Consider the following 6,000-nt stretch of genomic DNA (forward strand, 5'->3'; position numbering starts at 1 on the left):
CAAAGGGGAGCATTAGGTACAGGGTGAATTTTAGTCCGTAAGAGTCTGACACTTTCTCTTGCCTCGCTCAAGGCAGGAGAAGTCATTTGATGATGTTTTCCCTCCCTTAAAAAAGAGACTTGCATAGTTTGTTTTAGGCATAATACGACTCTGTGTTGAAAGTGTAGGTTGTTGCTAAACATGAGAAGTTTGGGTTCGATGTTCAAGTCCCACAGGTCTTTGATAGTACGCTCTGATGTGTAGTCGTGATTCTGATTTAAAAATAGTATTCAAATATAGTGTAACAATTAAGAAATACTCGACTATGCACATAATCTGTAATATTGTGCTGAGTATTTCATTTCATCACAAAAACTAAGTTCGCATGCTATGGTTACCACAGAAAATTATTTGTTTAATAACACTATGGTAGAATATAAACTTAAATGGGGTATATAAAATTGTTGTCGCGGTGGCCAGAACATTTAGGAAGCCTGCTCCTCATGCATGAGTGCGCGAGTACGAAACCGAAATCAATGGTAAGTACCAATTAACTTTTTCCGAGTTTTTCGGGTTGGCGATTTCAAACTTATAATTAGAAATTATAAGCTTAGGTTTCCTCACGATGTTTTCCTTCACTGTTTGGCAGGGGTGTCTAAATAATCTTATAGTACTTTTTATCGCGAGGAAGAAGGTTGTTGGTGTTTCGGGTGTCCATGGGTGGCGGCGATTGCTTACCATTAGGTGTTCCGTCTGCTCGTTTATAGGCCATGAAGAAAAAAAATTAAACAAACACGTAGTTAATTTTTTAAAGTTAAATACTGTATTTAATTCACTTTACCATCCGCAGTACATATATTAGTTTAATAATTAACATAAACATCTTGTATTTCACTTTAAATAATGATAATATTGTAGCAAGTAAACCTTGAACTCTAGATTACAATATTGCTATGTAGCTATTATGCAGTAGACGGTCAGGTCCGCAATATATTCTGATAAAACTATACAAGGTATGAGATAACAAACACGAGTCATGGATCACGAGACGCCTTACTTAAAAGGAACTTGATAATTACATTTGTTTTGTTTATAAAGTCGTATTATGATTGAAGTTAGTTGTTTATATGTATAACCTTAGGATAAATTATTGTAGTATTTTCCATTCACATGTTGGGAATTCCTCTAAAGTACTCTTTGATATTATATTATTTTTTTATGGAACACACCGGTAACCTGATGGTAAGCAATCGCCGCCTTCCATGGACACTTGAAACACCAGAGGCGTTACAAGTGCGTTGCCGGTCATTTGGGGGTTAGGAATTTAAGGGTTGTTGGGGAATCGGGGATTGGGAAGATTGGGAAGGGGGAATCGGGCCTCCGGCAACCTCACTTACACAACGCAAACGTTGTTTCACGTCGGTTTTCGGTGAGGCCGTGGTATCACTCCGGTGGAGCCGGCCCATTTGTGCCGAAGCATGGCTCTCCCACACTTTATAATTACATTTGTTATGTTAATAAAGTCGTATTATAATTGAAGTTGTTTATGTAAGTTAATGCTTAAGATAAACTATGTATTTTCCATTCACATGTTGGGAATTCCTCTTTATGTACTCCTTCTTATTATCTAAAAGAACTATTACGCCTTTTAATCATAGGTACTATAATTTATTTTATAAATGTAAAAGTTAGTATGTGTAGAGGTTATCTGTCAATCACGCTAAAACTACTAAACGGATTTTAATGAAATTTTGTATACAGACAGGGTATGAGCTGACTTGGGTGATAGAATATTTTTTATCCCACGGGAACGCGAGTTACTTTTTATTTAACTAACTTTTTATTTTGTTTGACGTTCAAAAGCGCCCTATAATCCTGGAAGAAAAAGTAAGTACCTAATCTCTTATTATCCAAAAGTGAAGCAGTTATACAAACTGAAATATCCAGATTTTATTTTCAAGTCTCTTTCTTAGCTTTGCATACCAAGTTTCAGTTTTCTATAACCAGCAATTTCAACAGTGCGACAATTGGGAATACGGAGAATGTTAACTTCTTTAATTTAAACGGTTGACCGGTATTTAGCTTAAACTCTTTGTTTGTTTAGGTGAAATTTAGTAATTGGCATTCAACCCACTTCCTGATATCGATCTGATATTTGGCACACACTCTTAATCTTGATTACCTTACAATATAAGGGTCATCGAATCCAAGACCTCTTGCCCGGCAGTCACACTTGCGACCTCTCGATCAAAGATTACTTAATAATTCAATAATATTTAAAGTAACTCTCCGTAGCCTGTAGTCACTCCAAACGTCATTTGGCTTTCAACAAATTTGCTCATAGTCTGGCGACTAATTGTAAATGAATAGACTAGAATCAAATGTGGGAGAGCCATGCTTCGGCACGAATGGGCCGGCTCGACCGGAGTGATACCACGGTCTCACCGAAAACCGACGTGAAACAACGCTTGCGTTGTGTTTCGTTGTGTGAGTGAGGTTACCGGAGGCCCGATTCCCCCCTTCCCAATATTCCCAATTCCCGATTCCCCAACAACCCTTAAATTCTTAACCCCTAAAATGCCGGCAACGCACTTGTAACGCCTCTGGTGTTTCAAGTGTCCATGGGCAGCGGCGATTGCTTACCATCAGGTGATACGTCTGTTCGTTTATCATAAAAAAACAGAGAAGAAAAAAATGTAATTTTTTTTTTTTTACTTTTCAACTTTGATGATTACGCCCGCTGTTTGAAAGTGAGACAGACAGAGGCGTAGGCCTATGTCCTACACAGTTGTATTTTCTTCATTTCCCTCACTAAAAAGGTCAAAAGTATATAATTTCAAATTACACCATTGTTTAATAGACTTTTTAAAAGTAAATAACCTCTTATTCTACGAAGGTGTAGGCAGAGTTATAGAGGTCGGTATGTGGGTGTTGTACACCCACTTTTGACTAGTTATTTAATCCCCTTGGAAAAGGGGGTGAGTTTAATATTGGATTAAATTAGTTACTTAGTATTTCTTATTTTTTTAAATATCGTCCCGCCTTTTTATCCTCAAAGGGGTAACAATGCTTGCGTTGTGTTTCGTAGTGTGAGTGTGGTTACTGGAAGCCCAATTACCCTACCCAATCTTCCCAATTCCTAATTCCCAACAATCCTTAAATTCCTAACTAGTGTATCTTTCCTTTGGTGTTTCGGGTGTCCATGGGCGGCGGCAATTGCTTCCCATTAGGTGATCTGTCTACACGTTTATAGGCTTATACTATAAAAAAATCCTGGGCGCCTTTGCTTAACGTTTTGACGGTCAGAAATTAAAATGTATATCAATTTTATTAATCTGCATATCTACATTTAAGTACTCCAAACGTCGAATCCACCATCTATGGCTTAGCAGCCTGATTAAAACCTTTCGACTGCACGTTTGGTGCGGTGATTGGACAATCGGCTGCCGCGTAACATGTAGCGGGTTGGATTCCCGCACGGAGCAACTCTTTGTGTCTTCATCAATGTTGTTTCGGGTCTGGGTGTCAAGTAACCGTGAATTTGTATGTTTGTAAACGCACCCAATGACACAGGAGAATAAATTAATGTGGGCCAACGTTTTTTTGAAATAGGTACTTAGTCAATAAAAATCATGTCTAGAATTTCCAATACCGAAACTAGTACTGGGAACTGTAAATATGTTTGTATTAACATAAAAACTTCAATATTATTTACTCTAGAATATTTTGTTAATAACATTACGTAGGTAGGTTCCGAGAATCCATAAAATCTGACACTAACAAGCTTTTAATCGATTAAGACTCATAAATACATTTTAGTTGCTAACTCACTTTACTTTATTACACTATATAATATTATAAATGTGAAAGTTTGTTTGGATGTTTGTTCGGGTGAAACTACTGAATGTATTTTGGTATACAGACAAGGTATGAGCTGACTTGGGTGATTTTTTTGAGCGTATACCATATAAATCTTTACTAATGTTATAAATTAGTGGATCCCGCGAACGTTGTTTCGCTTTGGATTGTCAGATTTTTTCTTACGTAAGAACCCTCTCCTAATAACAACAAACTCGACAAAAAGAATTAACGAAATCGGTTCAGTTGTGCTCGAGATTTGCGCTTAGCAAAATTTAACGATTCATTTCTATATTATAGATATTCATAATCTTAGATAAAACTACATTTAAAAATACCTACATCAATACACACACACACACACAACGTCACGCCTTTTATCCCGGAATGGGTAGGCAGAGATACACATTACGGCACGTAATGCCGCTATGCCGACTTCAATACACGCATTAAATTGCAAAGCTCCATTTGTTTAACTATGAAAAATATTATGCTGAAAACCGTATCAAAATCGGTTCCACTAAACCCGGGATAATCGCGCACAAACAGACAGGTCAAACTGAAAATCTTCTTTTTTTGAAGTTAGTTAAAAACTGTTAATTTTTTACGTCACAAGTCCTATACATATTACAGAGATACTAAAGAGACAGGAAATTGGTATACTCGTAGGCTTATAAATTCCTTTGACCACATTAGCGAAGCCAGGAGCTAAAGTACAATAAGAGACCCTTTAGAAAAAATAACAACCATGGTTTATATAGAGTCTACCATAAAGGGACCCCTTTGAGGAATGCTACGTATGGGTTATACGAATCAGTCAAAGGTACATCATGTGTTCAAAATCTATACTAATGTTAGAAATAGGAAAGTGTGTGAGTCTGTTTATTTGTTCGTCTTTTATGGCAAAACGGAGCGACGAATTGACCCGATTTTTAAGTGGAAGGAATGGGGAGTGAGAAAGAGAGATGAAGGAAAAAATCGTAGCCATTGGAATTCCATTGTCTCTGTCTACGGCCCTGGCGTGGTGATGTAAGCGTGAAGTTGTGTGTGTGTATGAATGAAGAGTGACATAAGCTACATAATATTTTGTTTCTATCAAACACTAATTAATTCCCTAAAATGAGGGGTGGAAATTTGTTTTGAGTAATCTCGCATTTTCTAGATGGAAAGTTAAAAATTGGTAGTCGTATTCGTGACTAAAAAAAAAAAACATATATAAATATATTTTGTCATCAAACCATTACACTATGACGCGTAAAACCACAGAATAAGCTAGTACTACACAACCCTAAAGAGGTAAAGGCGTCATGTTAGGTCCCGATTACAAAAGAGATCCCAAATAAATACAGCCTTATTTACTTAGGTAAGTGTAAATAACTTAGTAATTCAAGAATTTGTCCGCTACGCCAGTATAAATTATACTGGTAGTGTAGTTAGTTGGTTATGTAGCTATATACAGGTAGCTATATATAGCATGTATATGTATGTATAATCTATGTACGTACAGGTTTAATAAGTGTTTGCTTTTGTAATTCACTTAAAATATTCGTAATTTCTGTTACTGACTGATCGACTGACAAAACCTGACAAAACTAACAAAACTAACCAAAATGGTGGATTTAGGAAGCTGAAACCTGGTATATGTAATACTTGGAGAGTGTGGTGCAGCACTAACTACCGAATTTTCTGCATTAGAACAAACAATAACTACCATGTAAAAGGCAGTCTATAATTATTACTAAACTCTTTCTTCAAAATTAAATAATCTCTATATTATATCTCTATATACATATAAAAATTCATTGCTGTTCGTTAGTCTCGCTAAAACTCGAGAACTTTAAGAGTTAAGAATAAAAAGTTATGTCATAAATAAATTAAATCTAATTCTAATCATAAATAAATTAAATCTAATTACGTATAGTAGCTGTTGCATAGCAATACACATGATATATTTTATGACTGCTGCAACTTAACATATTTTAGCAAATAACAATAATATTCACACACCGTATTCGGTAGTTGTATCTGCCGAACACTCGATAACGAGTTAGTCAAACACACATGACAATAAACATAATAACAATAAATGCGTGGTACCCAAACACTACTGAAAGATTTTGAAACTCCGACTCGACCGAAATGATATGGATTATGGATGACTTC

The sequence above is a fragment of the Spodoptera frugiperda genome, chromosome 17, assembly GCF_023101765.2.
Source record: "Spodoptera frugiperda isolate SF20-4 chromosome 17, AGI-APGP_CSIRO_Sfru_2.0, whole genome shotgun sequence".
In the NCBI taxonomy this organism is placed as follows: domain Eukaryota; kingdom Metazoa; phylum Arthropoda; class Insecta; order Lepidoptera; family Noctuidae; genus Spodoptera; species Spodoptera frugiperda.